Raw genomic sequence first — 25141 nt, 5'->3', positions numbered from 1 at the left:
CATCAATCAAACATTCGTCCTGGTTTACGGTGGGTTCTATGTTGAAAAGTTTCCAAAAATTCATTCCCAGAATGAGACGACGATTGAGCGATGGAGCAACGACGGCTGTAACAATCTTAGTTTTGCCATTAAACGTCATAGGCAAATTCACAAATCCGGTAACTTCCATTGGCGATCCTCCAGCAGTGACCAGTTTTAAACCGGTTGGCTGCAGCTTCAGCTTCAAATCTCTCAGCAGCTTCATGCACCCAAACCCCAAAACCGTCATCTGCGCTCCGCAATCCAATAATCCAATTACCTGAATCCCCATGACATCTACTTTAGCAAAAGGGCGATTGTCCCCGTCGACCTGCACTATGAGCTCTCCGACCTCCTGAGTAGAAGAAACGAACCTAGTTAGAGGCTTTTTATAACTGCATCGACGACCCCTCACATCGACTGCTTCTCGTTTTTTGCACAAAACGGACAATCCGGTTTTCTGAAACCTTGAAATCCACAGGTGGAACAGAAAATTTCCTTGGGCTTCAAGCAGGCGCTAGAATGATGATAGTTACCCCGGCAGTTGAAGCAAACCGTCCTCTCCGGAATCCGATAAGCTTCGACTCTCTTTTGCAGAAGCTCTTTGCTGCAACCTTCCCCAGGGTCCACATCCGACGGTTTCTTGTTCGACTTTTGTTGATCAGTTTTACGTTGCTCCGGCATTGATTTTCTGGGACCTCGGTTATCGTTCCTCGGACCCTGATACGCACCAGCAGTTTGATTTCGCCACTCTGATCTACCCTTGAACCCCGTATCCTTCCAGTCATTTCGCGGTGGCTGTTGTCTACGTTGTACTGGACTCCTGCTGATCTCGTGGATCTGCGACGATCTGGTACCCTGATCACCTTCTGATTTGCGGTACAAAAACCAGTTTGCAGAGTCCAGCTTACGCCCCCACACTTTCAACATCCTCAACGTTCGGACCCCTTTGACTAACAAGGAGTTTTTATAGTCCGAACGGAGATTCCGGAAAATGATATCAAACTTCCTATGTTCCGTCGGCGGGACGGCCATCTGCTCAAAAATCTCCTTGATGGCGTTGTAGTAGTCTTGAAACTTCTCTCCTCTTTTCTGTCTCCTAGCCGCTGCTTGCTGTTCATAGTGGTAGTCCATGTCCGGCGGTTGATATTCCAGCTTCAACTCAGCTACCAGCTCGGTCCAATTTCGGAACTCGCGATTCCTCCTTCCTTCTATGTACCAGGACCTCGCATCGCCGGAAAACAAGTGGATCGCCTCGCTGAATAGTGTCCGCTTACTAATGTTCTCCGCCTCAGCCATGAACTCCACTTCTGATATGAACTTGTTCAACCCTCTTCCGTCGTCCCTTCCGTCGTATTTCAACTTCCAGTCACAGACTGGCCTAGGCCTTCGCTTCAATCTCTGGTTGCGCTCAACTTCCTCCCTATCTGTATCTGTATCTACTATCTCTGAGTCTTGATCGGTTCCTGCTTCTTTTTCGCTTAAAACGTCAGACGAATCTGAGTTGGCTTCTTCGTTCCTTTTCTTGACCACTATCTTCGCGCCTCTCTGTTCACCTGTCATGTTCAGTTGCCTTTTCTTTTCAGCCTTTAATGGTAGCGACATATCCTTCTTCCCTAACTGCCTACTTGACCGTTTCTTCTCATTCTCATGAGCTCGAGATGGTTCTGTTCTAGCTCCTAAATTAAGCGCCCTTAATTTGGTTGTAATCAATTGGTCCACCCGCTGCATGATCCGCTCCACCAGTTCATCAGCATTGACGACCTGGTTTTCGCGGCTCTTGGGTGTGCTGGACCTCCTACTTCTCACATTTCGCATGGTAAACTCAAGATCTTCCGAGAAAACCTCGTCATCGCTTACCTCTCTTTCTTCCTCAGTTCGCGGGTTTGAATCTTCTTCTTCTTCTTCGTTTTCATCTCTATTAGGCTCTTGAGAACTCTGTTTTGGTAAGTTCCTTGCAGATGGTTCTCCTACAACCTCTGGGTCCTTGCTACTACTACTCCGCGGAAAATACTCGTTCAACAGCCCGAGAACTATTTGTTCTAAGCCGGCGGTGTTGAACACTTTCCTCAACCGTTGCAACCGAAAGTACAAGTGAACCAGGCGCGTTTCAAACTGTGGAAATTCTGCTTTCTTAGCCTTCCTGTTTTCTAGGGAATCTCTAATCATTGCTATTTTCTCCTCGACTTGACGCGATTCCGATTCACGAGCCTCAACTATTACACTCCGCGACACGAATCTGTTTGAATCTTTTTCCTCCTTCATTGCACCTCGTAATTTTCTACGTTTTATATCCCTAGATTCACCACTAGAATATTCTACTTTGCGAAGTACAAGCTCGTATTCCAGCTCGTCATCAAGCAGATGGTTCACGTTCATCGAACGGTATTGGCTGGCGTATTTAGAGTCCATCGTGATTAAAGCAAACAGATTATGTACAGCAATTCAAGAAAACTTCAATAAAATTCAAAATTCAAAATATATACACTTAGAACCTAGATAATAAACTCAAATTCATAAGAAAAATCAATAAAATTCAAAACTTAAGCTAGAAAATAAGAAACGATGAAGAAGAAATTCAAAAATAATTCAATAAAGCGTGCTATCTTTCGTGTTGTTTTGTACTGTGAAATTTAGTTCATTCAGGACCTTTGATGTTAAAGTGTAATTGTATTAGTGTAAGTCCTTTTAGATTAGCCCCCAGTGTCAATTCCAAAATTTGTCCTAGTCTCCGAAATCAATCAAATTTTTACTGCTCTCGTGCCTCTTTTACTTCTTTTCTGCACTTTTCCGAAACCGAATGTGACCAATGTCTTCACGCTTCAATCCACCAACTCACGCACTATGATTAGCGGTTTTCAAGTGTCGGACTGTACAATCAACTAGGTAATTGATTGTACACTCACCTGTCGCCCAGTTAAAAAAAATCTCAAGATTTTTTTTAAATACTAATCGATCCTCCGATTACCGTTCACGACTTTAACGTTGGTCGCCAATTGAGACTAACTGAGACTTACAAATTGCTCAATCGACCCAGTGGCTAAACCAAGACTCCCGGATAACTAGCTCAGCAGCATGAGACCCCTAGAGCTGGGTCTACAGGGTCGGCATGCTACTGGGTAATTCGGAGGGGCTACGCGGAACAACGGGTGCTGAAACTGTGGAATTCTTAATGATTGGTGGATTGAAAGAGTGTTTTACAAAGTCTATGTGGGATTTATTGAATTTAATATTGAGGTTGGGTGTTTGAACTTTATTGGGCTATTGCTACTAATATGGGCTAGTTTGTGGTAAGGATAGTTGTTCTGGTACGTACCGGGGCGTTGCTGGACGTTGGCGAGCGCTCGCTGCTGCAGGTGAGGTTTGCTTCGGCGGTGGTGAGTCGGAAGATGGCGACTTGGTGGCTTGGTCTTCGCGCACCTGAATGGCGGCGGCGCCTCTTGATTGGGTCAAAGGCAATGGCGGATGGCTACGGAGGTAGCCTGGGGGTCTACGGCGTTCCCTTCGTTGACGCAATCGACGGGCCACGGACGAGACCGTATTGGCCACGCCGAGAAGGGTTCTCCTGGACTTTTAGGACTTCACGGTCCGAGATTTCTCTCACTACGGCGGTTACGGAGCCTGAGAGGAGGTCCTTGACGGTTAGACCAATACCAACGAAATCGTTGGTTTGGCCGAACGTGCACAGTTGGCTGGGGCAATCTAAGGATTATAGAATCCAAACAAAGGTCCTGGCTGAACTATTGGCCTCGCACTGTGGTTCACTTCAGGATTGCACACGGCACTTTAGGCACTATAGGCACAATTTGAACTTGGCTCAACTGTCTTGCACAAACGCCGATTTACTTCTGATCAATGGCCGACTCCCCAAAATTCAATCTAGCCAATCCATTCATTTTCCATTTGTTCCATCCTCCCTTCATTTTCCTTCCTTGTTGAATATCACCACCCATCCATTTTCAATCCTTTTTCCTTATTACCACAGTTGATTTATTCTGCCCTTTTAAGCCCGTTGATCTAATACATTTAACACAAACTATACAATATCTATCTAATCCTACAAACCCAACATGAAACACAATCTATAAAAACACTACAGTTCCTTATCAAATGCACAAATTAAAAATAATATTGGGATAATTGTAACTAAACGGTTACAGGACGGCAACAAGATCAATAAAGTAGAACATATAATCCGTCTCTTTCGTGCGTGTGGTCTGTCAAAATGACCTGAGAATTGTCAAACATTTTCATGGCTAGCTTTGATGGTGTAATGAAGAATTGGAACGCAATAAAATCTTGTTATACTTAGGAAAATGAGCTCTTTCGAATAGACTATAGACGAATTCGAATGGTCCCCCATTGTAGAGGCGCTGAGTGAGATAAGAAGAAAATCATTTGTTTACATAAAAAAGTAAATTTTTTGTCGTCAAATTTTAGTCATTTTTTGCTTTAGAAGTTGCTTTGTTCCTCTCATTCTCGATGCCCATGCCGACGGATTGGCCAGCAAACATAAAATTCGGAAGATTTCCCACCGGAGGCATAGCAAGAGCTCCTCAATTTAATAACATAAATTATTCGTAAGTACCTACCGGATCTAAGCGCATCTGAAAGTGAATTAAATTTTATTTTCACAAAGTGCTCGTTTGTTTCTCTACGATGCGGAATTTGATATTATCCGTTGCAAGAAAATAGAGAGCGAAAATGGTGCAAAATCGCTAATAGATCTCCGCTTATACGTTTGATCGTTCTGGTGTCTTTTACAATAAGTGCGCGAATGGGCCAAAGAATACTGCGCCGAAAACACCAACACGATTTTCCGTACTGGCGGAGGTATACGAGCACTTGCGCTCAAAAATTTTCGCGCAACGCACAATACGGAAAAGTGAAAAAAGTTCACCTTGCCTATGCTGCGCCATGGCAAATTTTGGCAGAGTCACTCTTTTACGGAGAAAAAACATTAGTTAATACAACCAAGTCTTAGGTAATTTTAACCAGTATTTCAGACACAAAATATTAGTGTAACTGAAGCATTCGCCTTGGTTACAACAAACTAAAGAACGAGGTTAAAATTTTCGGGCGATGGCAGTTAAGCTCAACATACAAATCATTAGTTAAAAACAACCAATTTTTTAATTCTTTCTTTTGGCAGCTGTGTAATGAATCTGGATTTTAGGTTGAAACAACCAAATCAGATTATATTGGAGCAACCAAAAACTGGTTTCTTGTTACAAAAATACTAGTTTGAAAAAAGCAACCGGCTATTCCACCTTCTTATTCTTCTTATTTTTTCCAAAATAAATTAGTTTATTGAATTTCAATCATAAAAATAAGTTTATCTGTTATTTATTGATCATTAAACGGATTGAGGTACATATAATCGTATTACTTTGAACTTGACTTATCCGCAGAAGGCATCACTTCTGCGGAAATTGACCGTTCTGGTCGTTTTCGGGTCAGTCCCGGACAAATTTCAATCCACACCTGGGGCAGAGCCGGAACCATCCGTATTGTCAGAATTTCCATAGTCCTTTTTTATGATCTGTCGCAGAGCGAACAACGATTAAGGACAGACTTGTTAGAATCCCAAAATGGCCGCCACAATGGCCGACTTTGGCACTTACTCACGATTTCGAGGGCACAAATCTCTTCGTAAACAAAACCAGCGCACCTGAGCTTTTTATTTTAAGCTAATTACAAGTGAGCAAGAACAGAATAATTTAATACATTGTTGTTTAAAGCTTGCTTCTTGAGATTTGTGCGTCTGAAGTTTCGATGCAATGTTGAAACGGGATTTCAAGACGTTTGTCCTTAATAACTGCACCGGTTTCGAAAATGTAAAGTTTTTCATTTATCTTACCAGTTCCGGGAAATGAATCTGGGATGAATTAAAGAACTCCGGTTGTAATGTAAACTAAAAATGTGATATAAGAGCTTATTTTATTGTCAATTACAGATTTTATTTTTACTCACCTGATGTTTCGGGATAATCCGTTAATTATTCGGTAATCTTTTAAATTATAAATAAATACTTCGCAGCTTTTTCTCAAAGATAAACTACTGCGCCACTCAAAAATCATAAGGCAGGAATGATAAACAAATCAACAAAGCAAATGATAACCTAATAATTTAGTTTGATGATAACGTAGTTGATAACAACCAAAAACAAGGTTGTTTCCTAATAATGTACTTAGGTAGGAACAACCAAGTGACATATTCACTTACAACAAAAAATGTGACTTTGAAATTATAAAATACAATTTTTGAACAACCATTTTATTAGTTTGAAAAACAACCAAGATTTTATTTGTTCCAAACTACATCGATTTCTCTCCGTGTTTCATAGGGTTCTTATACCTGCCATCAGAGAAAAGAGTGATCGTTAGCTTCCGAAAAATAAGCCTTTAGTGGTTTTGCAGCGCGGTGTCATGAACACTAATGCAAATCTACTGGTTGAAAATATGCCCATTTGATTTTGCTGGGAACAGCTGATCTTTGTTTACTATTTTCAACCAGTAACTCATGTGGTGTTTGTGTAATTCAGCGTGTACGTACACGCACACTACTAAAAGCAGAAACCACTAAAGTGTCTCGAGTATACCAAAGTGGCTAATCCTGGTCGTTTTGACAGGTCTCCTGCTCGATTGGAACTATGGGGATGACAGCAAATCGGCTGTTCCAATTTTGACGTTTCTCCTCTTTGTTATTCCAGACTCGTTAGAAACTACTATAGGCAAATCTGACGGAAGCTAACGAACTCTCCGCATCTGGTGGCAGGAATGAGAACCCTACGAAAAGAGTGACTCCTCCAGAAAGTGCCATGCGCAGCATAGGCAAAGTGCACTTTTTCACTTTTTCGTATTGAGTTCCGCATCGTAGAGAAACAAACGAGCACTTTTTGGAAAGAACATTTAATTCTCTTTCAGATGCGCATAGATCCGGTAGGTACTTACGAATAATTTATGTAATTAATTTGAGGAGCTCTTGTTATGCCTCAGGCGGGCGATCTTCCGGATTTTTGTTAGCTGGCCAATCTGGTGTCTGTCGACATAAGCATCGAGAATAATTATTTTAGAAGCTGTTGCAAATGGAAAATAGCAACTTCTAGAGCAAAAAATGAGTAAAATTTAACGACAAAAAATTGACTTTTTATGTAAACAAACGATTTTCTCCTTATCTCACCAAGCGCCTCTACAATTTAGGGTCATCCGAATTAGCCTATAGAAAATAGCAATATTTTATTCACTAAAAAACCAAATTGACTGACTGTGTGAAGAAGGAAAGCGGAAATGAAAATGTTAGTTTTGAATATTGAGTGCAGAAATAATCAAATTCAAGCTGTTTCCTGGCAATGATTGTGACAATTTTGCACCCTGGGTGTAATGAAGAATACGATTAGCTATCAGGATATTTGGGTAACAAAAATTATTCATGACGAAGACTACAAAACTGTCGGAAGTACCCAAAGTCACCCTATAGAGAGCTTCAAATTTCACAACTACCAATTTATCCCTGTGAAGCAGAGTGGCGCAGTGGAAGCGTGCTGGGCCCATAACCCAGAGGTCCGTAGATCGAAACTACGCTCTGCTAATCCGAAGTGATTACTTTTTTCAACATCATGATGAATAGACTATTTTATAGCATCAATTCTCGTTGGTGCAGTAGGTAGCATCACGTACGGTAAAAGAATAATGTGGTAAGACGCTTGATTTACTCCTTAAAAAATGACGGCGAAAAAAGGTTTAACGAACGACAATCAAATTACATCACAGCAACAATGTCTGCAAGAATGACTCGCTCCCACCCAGGTGAATTATGCGCCGATTTACGGCGACAACGGGTGGACATTAGTTCCGCACGAAGTGGCAATAATAAGTGGAAGGTGTTTCTTAATTGCCCGTTGGTTTTTGCCCTTTTTTCGGCCGCGGACAATAGTCAGTGACATTGACTAACCGCTACGCTGCTTAATTCCCGCTGGTAACGTTTTTCCATGCTTTAACCGACGATGATGGGCTTTGAAGCGTTGATGATCGATTGGTTCGCGTGCTTGGTTCGGCGATGACGCAGTTTAAAAGTCATTTGAAACGTTTTCCAAAATGAGCTTACGTAGGTTGTCATGCGAATGAGCAATACCTTGATGGGATCGCTTCCGGCGCGGCGTCGCGTTGCTGGCGGGAGACTATCCGTTTGATATCAGACACCCACTCCGAATGGACGCTGGCTCATATGTGAAGCCCTCGCCTCACTCATCATGAAGTCATCTCCGTTTCATGTTCCGGATGGACCCTTCCTTTTTTAAATGGAATTAAAATAACACGCTTCTGCTTTTGGCTGCTGCTATTTTCACACACGTACAGCACATCGCATCCACAGGAGCAGGAGGATATGTTTTCGGTGCTCGAGGCAACGCTTTCGTCCTTCCTGGCGATTCGCAACCTCCGTCTCCACCCGTCCTTCAAGTCGTCGTAATAATCGAAAAACATTCTCCACATTGTCCGGATGCTTTTCACGTTCTTCCTACATCCTCGGGCTGGGCTGCACTGACTGGCACTGTTGGTTGGGGCTGGGCTGGTAGCCTGATGCGAGAACTCGCTTCTAAAAGGAGAGTACCTACAACTTCCCATCAGCCGCCCTTAAAGTGAATGGATTCCTATGGGGCAGTGAGTAGAAATTCCTCGTTGTGTAGGGACGATGTTCGGCCAGTTCGGTGAGGTTCGTCGAATAGTCGGCCTTCAAGGGAGAAAAAAAAAACCCGCTCGTTTCGGATTCCGTCCCGAGAAAGCACTCTCAGTCTCAGACAACCCGGTTCAGATAACTTCAGTCAACATAGCAAGAGCAGAAACCGAGCGTGAACTTTAAAGCTAAAGAGCACTGGTTCCGGTGATGCTACCCTGGAGATTGCTTGATTCGAAGTTCTGGCATTTTGGCTTGTGACTTGCTTTGGTCTCACAACATGGTATCATGGAGAGCGAGAGCATAATGCATAAAAGAGCTTAGAAATACCAGGGTAACTAGTTTCGAAAGATGTTAAAAGTGAATCTTTACTTTCACTGGAAATCGAGTGAAAGTGATTGCCGAAAGTTTTTCCAGGCATCCGTGACAGGAAATAGGGAAGTGGAACCATCTCGGCAGGGCTCCTATTTTGGGACCTTTTCTGCTATAACTCAGCCAATTTTGAACCAATTGACACAATTTTTGGAACGCGTCGAGATACGTATAGTATCTTTGTTTAAGAATGAGTTGTGTCTCTCCCCTCACAAAAGTAATAAATATAAGTGATTAATGTCTAGCCTGGGTAAGTTGGCGATAGTAGGTAGGCATATGTCATCGATGCTATTGTTGTTTGTGAACTGCATCGAGTAGGCTGAGTTCTTGCAGTTTGTTGAGTTCGGTTTTTATAGTTGTTTGAACGAATAAAGACATAGTTGAAGGAGTATACTAAAAGGGTTTATGTTCTTCTTTCATACACAAACCTGGTTGGGTGTTCCACGGCGAACTTGGCAGTAATTCTACAATCTTATCTAGCCGTGTACAAAAATTCAAGTCAATTGGTTAGGAATTGACTGAGTTATTGCGAAGAGTGCCCAAAATACCGGCCACTGCCCAAGTGGCTCGCTACCCTGTGTATGCTAAAATCAAGCATTCGTTTTGGAAGGGCAGCAAGGAAATAAACATCTGTACCAAAAAAAAAGCTATACATATCGATTTTCTATGAAATGGTTGATATTTTGAAAACCGACTATGATTGAATCCAGGAATTCCACCAAAAATTCCTCCCTCACACTTAAAACAGAATGCCGAGATCGGCTGTGCGAATCTCGGTTAAAGTTTATTTGCTGAACCTCGGCTAAACATTTGACGTTTGAAGATAGATGCTGCTATGAATAAAATCGATTTTTTTCCGATATTTCAGTTAAATTTAGGTTGCCGAGCCCTGGACTGTGCAGATCTCGTGAAAAGAATGAAAATTAGCCGAGCTTAACTAAGTGTGCATGTTGATGAATATCGCATGTTAATACGTTTAACAATAATCCATTTCATGATACCTACCAACAATCATATCGTTTATCTGGCTTTTGATGTTTCAGTTTTACTCTTTAAAAAACCTCCACCATTTTGGAATTCAGTAACAAATTTTGAAAACGACGTATAATCAATGCTTCACCATTGATTATAGGTCGTTTTCAAAATTGGTTACTGAATTAAGTTCGCCATCTTGGATATTCTGGTTGTCATTTTGGACTTCATACCAGATATACCTTTATTGAAAAGTTATAGAGCCTTAAATTCCATTGAACAGCCGTCATTTTGGATATTCTGGTCGCCATTTTTGAACTCGGGACATTTTCTGGCTGTCCATTTATTAGGTAAGGGAATTTTCACGATTTTTGATACCCCCACCCCCCTTGTAAAATTTCTTGTATGAGAACCCAAATGTTTTTGTATGGAGCAAAAGATTTATCAAACCTTCCTCCCTCCATGAACCCTTACGTAAATTATGGACAGCCCTACAGGGGATAGACAAAATGATCGGGACAGGCAAAATTTTCACTTTTCAAAAAATGTTCAACTAGCTGTAACTTTTCGAAAAGTGCATCAAATATTCTCAAATTTTTACTGTACGTTCATCAACTAGTTGTGTATCAGTGGTTCAAATTTGGGAAAGATCGGGCCATTCTCCACAAAGCTATAAAGATTCTTGAAAAAGATAAAATTATCCGATAGCCAACTTTGAGCTGTCATATCTCCGGATTCAATGAACCAAATGCAATGAAATTTTGATCGTTCATGACTTACATAATGAGCTCTGGAAAACATTTAACTTAAAAAGAAATTTTCAGCAAGAGAAAAAGTTATGACGATTTTATTTTTTTCACGATTTTTTTGTGAATTGGTCTATTTTTAATATGCATTCCATTACTTTTTCAATTTATTGCCGGCTATGTTGTTATTTTCCTTCAAAACACATTTATATATAAGTCAATTAGAGGGAAATTAAATGAACTATAATTTGCGTCTTGAATTTTGAAACGATGTTGAAGTTTTGGATAATTTGGTGCTTTATTATTTTTCTAATGAAATCGTTATAATTTATTTTTCTAATCAAATCGTTATAATTTTCTTCCGTGTTAAAAATTTTAAGTTAAGTCAACGATTTTAATAGCTCATTATACACGTCATAAATGGTTAAAATTTCATTGCATTCGGTTCATTGAATCCGGAGATATAACAGCTCAAAGTTGGCTATCGGATAATTTTTCCTTTTTCAAGAATCTTTATAACTCCGTGGAGAATGGCCCGAACTTTTCTAAAATTGGGCCACTGATACACTAGTTGATATACTTACAGTGAAAAACAGTGAGAATATTTGATGCACTTTTCGAAAATTCACAGCTAGTTGAACATTTTTTTTTAAAGTGAAAATTTTGCCTGTCCTGATCATTTTGTCTATCCCCTGTATATCAAATATATCCATATTTCATGATTGTAGAGCCTTAACTTCCATTAAACAGCCGCATCTTGAATGATGAGACGCCATCTTGGATATTCTGGTCGACAGTTTTTGAACTCTGGACATCTTATGCCAAATAATGCCATATTGAACAGCTTTAGAGCCTACAACTCCATTCAACATCCGCCATTTTTTTAATTTTAAATTGCCGCCATGTTGAATTTTTAGCCGTCATCTTGGATGTTTTAGTAGTCATTTTTGGACTCCAGACACCTTCTTCATACCAAATATACCCAAATTGCATGGTTCTAGAGCCTAAAACACCATTGAACAGCCGCCATCTTGAATTTGGAGCCACCATATTGGATTTAAGATTGCCGTGTTAGATATTCTGGTCGCCATTTTTGGACTCCAGACATCTTCGCCATGCCATATATACCCCATATTGCATGGTTTTAGAGCTAAAGCTCTATTATACAGTCGCAATCTTGAATTTAGAGCCGCCATCTTGAATAATAGGCTGCCATCTTGAATTTTGGGCAGACATCGTGGAATTTCTGGTCTCCAGTGTTGATTTCCGCACAAAATGTATCAACCGTGCTAAAAGCTAAAAAAATCGCCGCAGTTTGATGTGTCGCATGATGGGGCTTGGTTCAGTTTTATATACGGACTGTTCTATCGGTGCTGGTCCCGATCACTGAAATGGCCAAAAACTCCGGAACGTCTTGGCTGATCCGGACCATTTTCAATAGCAAACAATGAAGTAAAATTCCGGCTCGATTCGAGCTATAATCCAAAAAATCGGCCAATAGGAAGTGCCTTAACAATGAGTGAACTTATTTTGCGCACAGACATACAGGGGATACTCAAAATAACTGGGACAAGTAAAATTTTAACTTTTCAAAAAATGTTCAACTTGCTGTAACTTTTCGAAAAGGGCATCAAATATTCTCAAATTTTTACTGTAAGCTCATCAACTAGTTGTGTATCAGTGGTTCAAATTTGGAAAAGATCAGGCCATTCTACACGAAGTTATAAAGATTCTAGAAAAGGGTATAATTATTCGATAGCCAAATTTGAGCTGTTATATCTCCGGATTCAATGAACCGAATGCAATGAAATTTTGATCATTTATGATTTATAACTTTGTGTAGAATGGCCCGATCTTTTAAAAATTTTGACCACTGATACACAAATAGTTGATGAACTTACAGTAAAAATTTGAGAATATTTGATGCCCTTTTCGAAAAGTTACAGCGATTTGAACATTTTTTGAAAAGTGAAAATTTTACCTGTCCCAGTTATTTTGAGTATCCCATGTACATAGGGGCTGTCCATTTATTACGTAAGGAGATTTTCAAGATTTTTCGACACCCCCACCCCCCCTTGTAAGATTTTTTGTATGAGAACCAAAATATTTTTGTATGACGCGTAAGATTTCTCTAACCCCCCCTCCCCCCATAAACCCTTACGTAATTAATGGACAGCCCCATACAGACATCATCTCAATTCGTCGAACTGAGTTCATTGGTATATGTGACTTGACTTTCCGAGCCTTCTATTGAAAATTTGATTTTTGAGTGACGTATAGAGTAAAGTGGGGCAAAAGTTCGAGTGGGGCAAGAGTTTCTTTTGAAGTTTTTGAGCTCAACTCAAATTATTTCTTTCGAGTGTCAAGGTTGTTCGAAGCCTTTTTGAAAAAGAGTCTTTCACTCCAAAAATTATGAAAATTGATCAATATTTCGAAAAGATATGACAAAATGTTGGTTTTTGCTCAAAAAATTGTAATATGCGATGGTCCTTCCAACACATGGAATGGAATTGCAATGAAATCAAATTCGATATTTTATTTTGGGGCGTAACTAGGTATATTTTGAAGATGCTGTATAAAGTTTATCAAAAAAGATTTCGAAATCATATTTTACACATAGTGGGACAAAAGTTCGAGTCATGTAGCAACTTTAGGTAAAATCCCAAAATTCTAGAAAATGTACATATTATCTCTAAAAATGATGGAATTAGTTAAAAAATTAGATCAAAGTTTAAAAAAAAAAAATGTTGTTTTATCTGAATTTGGCAGAAAACTACTAATTTTTGGCGTAGTAAATTCAACCCTGATTTGGATAAAATCCAGATCGAAATTTAAAATGTATTCCTGTTTCAACATCAAATATTAATAAGTTTCAGGTATTCCTATAACTAAAGTGTTCAAATAGTTTGCTACGGTTAGCGAAATTCCACAAACACTTAATTCGAACTTTTGCCCCAGTGGTGGGGCAAGAGTTCGAAAAAGACACACACATACAAAAAGTGTAGTAACTCAAAACTGAAAAGACATTTGGCATAGCTTTGTTCAGCAAAATTTTAGCTCATGGATGGTAGAATCACTACACGGTATTCATATGTTTTGATCTGCTTCAGTTTTATGATAAAAGATTGTAATTTCAACTAGGGTCGAACTTTTGCCCCACCTTACTCTAGCCTTTCAGTACACTTTGGTGTACGAGCCTTTCTCGTAAACCAAAGTGTACTGAAAGGCAAAGAACCTTAAATTTCTTTGGAAATTTCATTCAAGATTGCTTCAAAATTTGCTCCAGGTTCCAGAAACTTCTTTGGGAAGTTCTTCAAGGATTTCATTGGGATTGCGTGATGCTTGTAGGGGCTCCATTTGAAATTCCCCCAGTATGCATTTCTTCAACAAATTAGGATGTTTCCAGTAATTCCTGTTGGAAGCCAAGTCATTGTAATTTCTTCAATAATGTTGCTAGGATTTAATCGCCAATGCTGGTAAACACAAGAATAATTTTCATGGAGGAATCATTGGAATAATTTTTTTTAGAGGAATCCCATAAGGTATTTATGAAGGAATTCCAACAAAATTTCTCCAAGAAATGCCTGATGCGATTGCTATAAAATACTTTTGCTGACTCCTCCAGCTATTTTGTCTAGGATTCCTTTGAGGAAGTTTAAGTTCCTCCAGAAACTCCTGTAATTTTATTAGGATTTTCCAAGAATTCATAATGAACTTCTTCAATGATTTCTCCAAGGATATCTTTAGATAATATTCTCGAAAATACTTAGATTGTTCGCAAAATTCTTGTTGAGATACCAGAAAGATCCTGTCGTTCATCCAGAGATATTTCTAAAAATTCCTCTTAGAATTCCCCCAGAAATATCTGCAATGGTTTATACAATAATTATCCAGGAATCTTTCAGTAATTCCTGGTAGGCTCTGAAAAGCAATAATTTCAAATACCGTTGTTAAAAATGTACTGTACTGTTGTTAGAAATCGCAGCAAGACAACATTTAGCAGGAATTCCATAAGGAAACCCAGAAGTTATTACTGGATGTATTCTAAGAGAAATTCCTAGAGGAAAGCTTGAAGCAATCTTGCAGTAAGAACTCCTGAAATTGACTACAAAAAGGTATTTTAGTAGCAATTTCAACGGAAATTGTAAAAAGAATCTGAAGATTATTTTCAATTACAATTCAAAGAGATATTCCTATAAATTAAAATCTCTGGGTAAAATTCTGGAAAAATCTATAGAGAAGTTACAGCAGGGATTGCTGTATAATTCCCATAAAGAATAATTGGAGGATTCTCCAGTAACAGTTTCCCCAGATGAATGCATGGTTAAATTCCAAGAGAAATTCATGAAATAATCCTTGGGAAAATCTCTGTATGAATCACATACGGAAATCCTAGAGGCAGCCCAGCATACAACCTTGGGGAAATTATGGGTTTCTCGAAGGAACCCTTAGAGAAATCCACGAAAAAATACCAAGAATAACTCTTTGAAAAACAAATCTTCGGGGAAATCTTTTCAAAAATCGTCTTGTGATTTCTCCAGAGTTTCTTCAAGGGCTCCTGCAAAAAACCTACTAAGTTTTTTTTTCAAAAATTCTATAACAATTTCAGCCAGGCTTTCCAAATGTACAGCCTTCTCGCAACAGCCCGCGCAAGGCTGAATCGACACTCTTTGTGTGTGCAGACCATCTATCGTTACCGTGTGCAAGACCATCAGTGAGAAATGTATCGCCAACAGCACGCACACGCATGAGAGAAAGATGTATTGAAACAGCCGCTGCTTCGGCTGCTTGTCTGACAGTTGCATACTCGAGTCGTATCGAGCCGAGTGGGAAACGTCGCGAGCTGAGACGTCGCGAGTATTGTTGGCCGCATGGCGATGACAATCTTCGGCTAACCAAGCCGGCTGTCGCATAAAGGGTGTCATAGGCTGTCACGGGAGCACATGGCTTAACGCTTAAAGTTATTCACAAAATATGTGCTCAATAAATATTTTTTTATAAACATGGTATGTCCTTCACAAGATGCCCCAAGGGCGGAAAGAAGTTTGTGCCAGCGTTTTTCAAAATTGTATCCTGGCTAAAATATACCACTGATGTGAGATTAAACTCTCTTTTATATTGACAACATGGCAGTACATTTCATATGCCAATAAAAAATAATGCTTTGCAAAATACTCTACTAAAACAAGACTTACAAGTACATATTCTCTATTTGAAAAAATACATAATACATTAAATGCGTCGAAAATTTTGAGCGTGGGATATACCACGATGCTCGACACGTTCAACAGAAGTAAAATGCTCGGACCGAGCGCAGCGATTTTCGTCACTTCGTGTACAGCCAACGAGAGACGGTTTGGGTGAGAGCCGAGGTTATCATCGGCGAACGAACGCACAGCGAAAGCAGACGATGTGAGCAGTTCCCGACAGTGATGTTGTACGTCGCATGAGTTTTATTCTGTGGGCTGTCATGAACCATGCATTCACAAGGCTGTCATGGGAATAAGAGTGTGACAGCCATCAAAATGCTATCATGATGCGGTACTTTTGGGAAGCCTGATTTCAGCTGGCATTTCTCCAGTATTTCCACCAGAAATTCCGGAATGCATCACTGAAGGAATCACAGCAGAATATTTTAAACAAATATGTGAAGAAATCGTAGTGGTAATTACATAAGGAACTACAGCAATATTTTTTAAAAAAGGCCTGCAATCCCTCCAGGAATTCCTTTAAATTCCTCTTTAGCGACTTCTTCAATGAATACACCAGGAAATTTTTTTTGAGAATTCTCAAGTTAAGATGCAGGCTTGATTTTTCATGTAGCGTTATTTCAATGGAAAAAAGCTAAAAGTGGTGTATTTTAACACAAAGATTTTGTGAAGCATTCTTACAAGTTGAGTTGGAACCAGGGTCGAGAGATGCATTGCCGTAGCCACGGGGGGTTTAGGGTTAGGGTTAGGGCATTGCAAGTCTTCATAACACCAACAAAGCTAGCCATGAAAATGTTTGACACTGCTAGGTCATTTTGACAGACCACACACATGCGGGAAAAAGACGGATCATATATTGTACTTGTTGCCGTCCTTTTCATGCACATTTTAAATCTGTCAAAATGATATGAGAATTGTCAGCCATTTTGAGGTTAGGTTTGTTGGTGTGATAGTTTATTTTGAATTTAACCCCTGAAACCCGATGGAACTGCTATTAAACAACCTGAAATCCCTTGAAATGCGTTTGAGAGACACTGTGACACTCTTGGAATCTCCTGGAACATGGATTGGATCATGGATGCATAGTAAGTCTGTCTCAGGATCCTTTTAAAGGCATTCCAAAGTGTTTTAGGGGTTGTTCCATTGAGATTACGAGGGTTTCAGGGGCGCGTCAAGGGATTTGCAGGAACGGTAAAGGGGGGTTTTGAGAGGGTTGACCCCTGGAACTCCTCTGAGGAGGCTACATGAAACGCTCCTGAGACCCCTGGAATATCCTGGAGCCCCCCTGAGACCCCCTGAAACGCTTCTGAGAATCCCTGGGACCGCCTAAGATGCCCCTGTTACCCCTTGCAACGCCGCTGAGATCCCTTGTAGCGCTCATGAGACCCATTGCAATACCCCTGAAACCCCCTGTGATACCCTGAGACTCCATGGGACTTTTAAAGCGCCCCAAAGGATTCGCTTATATTTTATTTTCCAAGAGAAAATAGACATATGTATCGGAAGTCTGGAATACAAATGTTGAACACTTCCATATTCCATATGCCTCCTAATGCTAGTTCATCCTAATGTTGGTCGATTCTCGCTAATTGTTGAACGGCTCAGTCCGGTAGTCGAAATTTTAAATTATCTGGTAATATATTTGTCAGATTTTCATTGTCAAGCTTCATGTTGGAAATTTCCAAAGGGTTCATACGGGTTTCTAGAGTGATTCTGTCACATTCATCTGAGTTTCAGGACTTCAGGTGATATCAGGGATATATCCCCTGGGACGTCTTTAAAACCCCTTAAAACCCCGAAAACCCCCTGAAACTCCATGCGGCCTTTAGAACAATCCTTCAATACCCATTAAACCTCTTAAAATCCATGGAACCCCTTGAAGGCCTTTTGAACATCCCTGAAATTCCTTAGACTGGAATGCTCATGAAACCCACTGGAATCACATGAAACGCCTCCCAAGTAACAATTTCAATTCCTTTTAAATTTGATTATTTTTATGGGAGCTTTATCACAGCATGACCAATTCATGGAACATTTATAGTTGTTTTTATCAAGAGAAAACAATCTTCGTTCGTTTGCGGTTTTTAAGTTGTCTTCAAGTTAATTTTAAAATTCGCGCATAAAACAACTGAATTTACAAGAGCATTAAATCTTATAATAAGTTTTAAGGCGTATTTGAAGTTATTTTCAACACATAACATCAACATTTTTTATTAAAAGTTTCAAGTGCATTTCATCTGGCTAATTCTCCTTTAAAAACTTCTTGAAGCCTTCTATTCTTGAGCTAGAGCCATTACTCTGGAACAAGAACTATGCGAAATAATAATAAGACAACGAACTATTTTTCAATCCAAATAATGAATGTAACAAATTGGTTGAAAACCCGCGTTCTCATGCAAATATAAACACATAAACATGTTTGCTCACTGATAACACTAGTTTACAGCATTTTTGAACTCGGTAAGCTGATGATCATTTTTGGTGTAGAATCATGCCCTGAGTTCGAAAACGCGAAGGAAAAAAATTACAGTAGAGCGGACATTTTTTCGACTTTCCATACAAGGTTGATGATTTGAAATCGATTTTTGTTCTATTTTTAAGCAAAGTCGCTCACTTCAAACCTCTCATTCTCCGTAATCATTGCTCCGATTGAGCTGAAATTTTTACTGTAACTCGCCTACACATGATATGTCAAATAAACGCCGAGAAAGAGTTTTTAAATTGTTTTTTTTTTTCATATTGAAAAACATACATTTCTTCAAGAATTTTTGGGAATTTTGCTAAAATTTAAGGTGATCGTCCCTAAAACTCGCCAATATCTTGAATTTCATCAATCTGACGCAAAACTTGTATTTAGATGATCGAATGGTATTGTATTCAGCTTTTAATTTACGGAAAAATATTTAAAATTGGTTGAAAAAAACACAGTAGGGGTACTCACTAAACAGATTAAATTGCTGCGTAAGCCATGATTTTCTGCTTATTTGAAATGTTTCATGATTTTGTGAATGAAATAATCAAAGATTGCCTTGATGATCGCGACGTTTAATCAGTTTAATCAGTTTACGCTGTTAAGTGAATCCCCCTAGTATATTTGAATTTAAGCAAATTGCACATTTTGAAAAGTTGTAAAGCTCGATATTGAGCTAAAACTCAAAAACTGTTCTACTTAAAATTTTTTGAAGGTCAGTTTCGAAATCAGCGCTAAATTGTGCTTTAAAAATTTTGGTCGTTGACAGAAGTTCACGACTTTCGTTTTATTTTGTAAACTTGTGTAATTTAGCCATTCTTGTGCTAAAAAGTAATCGTGTCAACGAAATAATGATTTTACGGCCAATCAAAAATGCGAGTAGCTGGCTGCTGTCGTCCTGCCTTCAACCAGTTTCTCACACAGGCCATAGCTATGCGGATCGAAAATGAAATGGGTACTTACTGTGACTCTGCTCCAGCTCATGCCAAATAGTGTAATTGTAGTAAGTTGCACTTCATTATTAATAGCAAAAATACAGGGAAACAAAATAGAATTGGCACATCTTGACGCGAAACACCGCGAAATGTACAGAGACAACTTTCTAGCATCGAAAACGTAAACAAACAATTGTCAAAGACTGTTACTCTTGTATAAAACGAATAAGTTTCAGCTTTATGGATCAAAAGGTCTGAGCCAGTAAAAAGAGAGGAATAAGTTTCATTTAAGACGAACAAATCTGCCTTAAGATCATAACTAGTAAAAACAATCTTCAATAAAGGCTGTAGCGTTCATGCAAGGTGACTTGGTTCCATCATTGTTTTGAGGGGGTTTGGATTAAAGGTAATAACAATTGATGGCGGCTGCATGAGTTTTGTTCGCTAGGAACGGCAGCCATGCTTAGAAAGAATTGAAAAAGTGGCGTAGCCTTTTGTTTTTAAAGGGAATTTATGTCTTCGTATATTAATGATTGATATTATTTTTGAGGCGCTTTGTAATTTTCGTATCTTTTGGGTGGCATATCAACGAAGAAGTGGGTATGGCACGGAAAATTTCGATTCCCTGTCATCAATGATCTGTCAGGCAATTTAAATGTTTTAGCCATTTCAATTTGATGAAAATTAATTCGCAGTTCAATTAATATTTCATCCATGAAACAAAACTTGTTTGCATCTGCATAATGCTTAGGTAAAAGATTTCATTCATTATGCACTGTTGACACTTTTGAGAAAGACAGCTAAAAGATCAACATGCCTCAAGATATTCTTGTTAAAGTTTCATGGAGTTCTTATAATCAATCATCAGTGCAAGTATATAAATACAACTAGGCGCTGTCCTTAAACTACGTAGACTCAATTTTGGCATATTCAGACCCCCCTCCCCCCTCGTAGACTTTTGTCCATACAAAATTTTCGAAATTTGTACGGACCGTAGACTTTGGCCAGAACCCCCCTCCCCCCATCAGAGTCTACGTAGTTTATGGACAGCCCCCTAGTTTCTAAGCAATCTTCAAAAGCAGCTTTGAAGATCTCCTGAAGAGTGGGCCAGATTAGTCTTATGGATGTTTTATACCTATTTTATCTCAGATTTGCAGAACAAAGAGTTTTCTTGCTAAGTTTTATGATTCTATCTTAGAAATTACTTCAGGATTGCAACAAAAGTATAATTGTTACTTGGGCTCTGACACACCCTAAAGTCCCATGAATAACCGCTGAAGTCCCCTGATTCCTACTTTAACACTCATGAAATACTTCTGAAACCCCGGGGAATATTTATGTAACTAGCTATATCGCTTCTGAAACCCCCTGGAGCCTCAATACCCCCTGGAACTCCATGAAACAATTCTGGGACCCTTTGGAACGCTCCTGAAACCCAATTGTACTATCAAACGCCTCTGAAATCCCTTAGAGCAAACTTAAATCCCCTGAGAGCACTTGGAACACTCCTGAAACCGCCTGGAATATCCCTGGAACTCTCCTGGGACTAACTGGAACCCCCTGAAACCCCACTGAATGCTCTCTAGAAACCCCGTGGAGCAACTACCCTGGGACCCTCTGAAACTCAGGGGGCGTACAAAAGTGTTACAGTACGTGTATGTTTCTGGGACCCTCTGAAATCCTCTGCAATTCCCAGAACACCTCTGATACCCCATTTAAACTCCAGGAACGGTCTTTGAACCTTCTGAAATTTCTTGGAACAACCCTGAAACACCTATGAAACTAGCTTGAATACACGGTTGGGTAAATTGAAAAAAAAAAAAATAATCTGGCAGTCATTCTGCAGTCATGCTAACAGTTTAGGCCAGTGTTCATCAATTGGATCATAGATGCATAATGAAAGTGTGAGAAAATAAAATGTTTTTTTTTTATAAAATAATAATGAAATATCGGATAACGGTTTATAATCAGATTTTCGGAATCTGTTCTAGTGTTCAATAATTGGAAAACCACTCTAACATTCAAAATTTGTGATATTGGTGCACTTTACAAAAAGTCGCACCTTCTTTCAATTGAAATTTTATTTGTTTTGATCATTTTGACTATCCTGTATTTTTAGAATGTGTAGAGAAGTCTTGTCCAACACGAATTAAGGAGAAACTTCAGAGGATACAAATATGGCTGCCACAATGGCCGACTTGAACCCCAACTCACGACTTTCAGAGCACCAATCTGAAAAATTAGTAAACAAATTTGCTAGATTTGGAAAAGCTGCCTCTTTTTGCAAGTGAGCAAAGCCAGGATAAACAAGTGCGGCTTGGTTCGATGCTTCGTTCATCAGATTTGTGCCTCTAAAGTTTGTTTGCAAAATTGCAATGGGATTTGTAGATGTTTCACCTTAAGGAGTCTTCTTACTTATTTTTTGGTTTTAAAAGTGAAGCCCGATGTTAGTAATGTTGTAGTACAACAAACTTGTTGTGCAAAATATTGCGATCGGTTGATTGCCTGTTCTTTCAATTACGTTCAACAGAAACTGTGCATCGTTCAGAGCAGACTTTTCTCCTCTCGGGCAAAAATCATGCCAAGACCAGCTGTATAGGTACCAGCTTTTTCACCGAAGTTTAGGAATTTAATTAGAGCAACGATTCTTCATCAGCAGAGTTTGCCTTCCCGTTCGTGACCCAAAGTGAAAGAGAAAGTTTTCCTTCCAAACTCTCCACCGCGCCATTTCGGAGCTAGACGCCTCTAGACAAGCTGACTTTGGATGGTTCGTTAAGGAAAAAGGAAATTCAATGCCGCGCCTGATGCCTGACTTGATTCCTCCCCCGCATCACCCAACACAACTCCTTCTTCATGACCCTTGAAGTAAGGAGTTTGGGAAGCAGCAAAAGCCGTCAAAAGAAAATAGTGCTACAAAGTGCCGTGCATTTTAAAAAGGATGGCGAACATTCTTCCGCTTTTCACCCCTCACCTTCTCAAGTGGCGAAAATTGTACGATAAATTATGGAAAATTAAATTTTCCGGATGCAAATGAGCGAGGTGGGGAACGAGAGCCGGAGCAAGAGGATACACAATCAGTGAAATTCTGTGCTTCAGCCACTTCGGGTTCCGGAGCTCTATTCGTACTCGGTTCTTCTACCTCTAAGTGTTGTGAACGCCTAGGCCAGGCCGGAAGAACTTCAAACTTCTTTTGTCTGGCACACAGCCGGTTCCGCAAAGTTTGTCGGAACTGATAATGATTATGGGAGAGCTGAGCTGTTTATGCGATGAATGAATTTCTTCGGAGCGTTGGAAGTTGGAAGGTTTAGGTCACGCATAAATTGTGACACTTACACCAAGCTACCGTTTCGAATCAATGAGATGCAAGTTGAGAAGACTTAAAGTTGAATTTTCATATTTTTCTGTTAAGTCTCAAATTTTGTCACTGATTTCTTTTTGAAACATGTCCATTAGTTTGAGTAGTGGAAAATCGTGAAAATAGAGCCCGACAAGGGCGTAGCCAGCTAAGGGGGGGAGGGCTTCCTGTATGAATCCTTTTAAAGTTATCTTCCAATACTATTCGCTGGTGGGATCTCTTGAGCGAGATTCCGAGAATCTCTCGAGCGAGATTCCGAGAATCTCTTCATCGAGATTCCGAGACTCTCGAGCGAGATTCCGAGAATTTCTCGAGCGAGATTCCGAGAATCTCTCGAGCGAGATTCCGAGAATCTCTCGAGCGAGATTCCGAGAATTTCTCGAGCGAGATTCCGGAATCTCTCGAGCGAGATTCCGAGAATCTCTCAAGCGAGATTCCGAGAATCTCTCGAGTGAGATTCCGAGAATCTCTCGAGCGAGATTCCGAGAATCTCTCGAGCGAGATTCCGAGAATCTCTCGAGCGAGATTCCGAGAATCTCTCGAGCGAGATTCCGAGAATCTCTCGAGCGAGATTCCGAGAATCTCTCGAGCGAGATTCCGAGAATCTCTCGAGCGAGATTCCGAGAATCTCTCGAGCGAGATTCCGAGAATCTCTCGAGCGAGATTCCGAGAATCTCTCGAGCGAGATTCCGAGAATCTTTCGAGCGAGATTCCGAGAATCTCTCAAGCGAGATTTCGAGAATCTCTCGAGCGAGATTCCGAGAATCTCTCGAGCGTATCCCAGGGTTTTCTCGAGGAATTCGTTCAGGAATTCCTCTAGGGATTCCTACAGGAATTCCTCCCAGGGATTCCTTAGGGAATTCCTCTAGGGATTGCTCCAAGATTTCCCCCAGGAATTCCTCCAGAGATTCCGAGAATCTCTCGAGCGTATCCCAGGGTTCGTTCAGGAATTCCTCTAGGGATTCCTCCAGGAATTCCTCCCAGGGATTCCTTAGGGAATTCCTCCAGGGATTGCTCCAAGATTTCCTCCAGGAATTCCTCCAGGGATTCCTCCAGGAATTCCTCCAGGGATGTGTCCAGGAAGTCTTCCAGGAAATCCTCCAGGGATTCCTCCAGGGATTCCTCCAGGCATTCCTCCAGGGATTCCTCCAAGAATTCTTCCTGGGATTCCTCCAGGAATTCCTCCAGGGATTCCTCCAGGAATTTCTCCAGGGATTCCTCCTGGTATTCCTCTAGGAATTCCTCAAGGAATTCCTTCAGGGATTCCTCCAGGAATTCCTTCAGGGATTCCTCCAGGCATTCCTCCAGGGATTCCTCCAGGAATTCTTCCAGGGATTCCTCCAGGAATTCCTCCAGGGATTCCTCCTGGTATTCCTCCAGGAATTCCTCAAGGAATTCCTTCAGGGATTCCTCCAGGAATTCCTTCAGGGATTCCTCCAGGAATTCCTTTAGGGATTCCTCCAGGAATTCCTTTAGGGATTTCTCCAGGAATTCTTCCAGGAATTCCTCCAGAAATTGCTCCAGGAATTGCTTCAGAAATTTCCCCAGGAATTCCTCCAGGGATTTATCCAGAATTTCATCCAGGAATTCATCCAGGGATTCATCCGGGAATTACTCAAGAGATTTCTCCAGGAATTTCTGCAGGGATTCCTCCATGGATTCCTCCAGGAATTCCTCCAGGGATTCCTCCAGGGATTCCTCCAGGAATTCCTCCAGGGATTCCTCCAGGAATTCCTCCAGGGATTCCTCCAGGGATTCCTCCAGGAATTCCTCCAGGGATTCCTCCAGGGATTCCTTCAGGGATTCCTCCAGGGATTCCTCCAGGGATTCCTCCAGGGATTCCTCCAGGTGTTCCTCCAGGGATTTCTCCGGGGATTCCTCCAGGTGTTCCTCCAGGGATTCCTCCAGGAATTGCTCCAGGAATTCCTCCAGGGATTTCTTCAGAGTTTCATACAGGGATTCCTCCAAGGAATTCTAGACGAATTCCTCCAGGGATTCCTCCAGGGATTCCTCCAGGGATTCCTCCAGGGATTCCTCCGGGGATTCCTCCAGGAATTCCTCCAGGGATTCCTCCGGGAATTCCTTAGAGAATTCCTCCAGGAATTCCTCCAGGGATTCCTCCAGGGATTTATCCGGGAATTACTCAAGAGATTTCTCCAGGAATTTCTGCAGGGATTCCTCCAGAAATTCCTCCAGGGTTTCCTACAGTTATTCCTCCAGGGATTCCTCAAGAAAAGATGATTGAAGGATTAATGAAATTTCCGGAGGAACTCCTGAATGAACTTTTGAAGAGAACCTGAGAGAAATTTCTGAAGTAATTATTTGAGGAATTCGTGGAGCAACCCCTGGAAGATTTCCTGGATAATAAATAAATCCCTAAAGAAACACCT

At 40.4% G+C, this 25141-nt stretch overlaps 1 non-coding gene across 1 annotated transcript; it reads left to right on the top strand.

The window, feature by feature from the left end:
• Positions 1-7536: 7536 nt before the first annotated feature.
• Positions 7537-7608, top strand: Trnam-cau (transfer RNA methionine (anticodon CAU)). Its single transcript has one exon. It is a non-coding gene; the product is annotated as a tRNA-Met (tRNA).
• Positions 7609-25141: the final 17533 nt, after the last annotated feature.

Source organism: Aedes albopictus, chromosome 3 (assembly GCF_035046485.1).
Source record: "Aedes albopictus strain Foshan chromosome 3, AalbF5, whole genome shotgun sequence".
Classification (NCBI taxonomy): domain Eukaryota; kingdom Metazoa; phylum Arthropoda; class Insecta; order Diptera; family Culicidae; genus Aedes; species Aedes albopictus.
The sequence above is the reverse complement of the archived record's forward strand: the minus strand, read 5'-3'. Positions and strand labels throughout refer to the sequence as shown.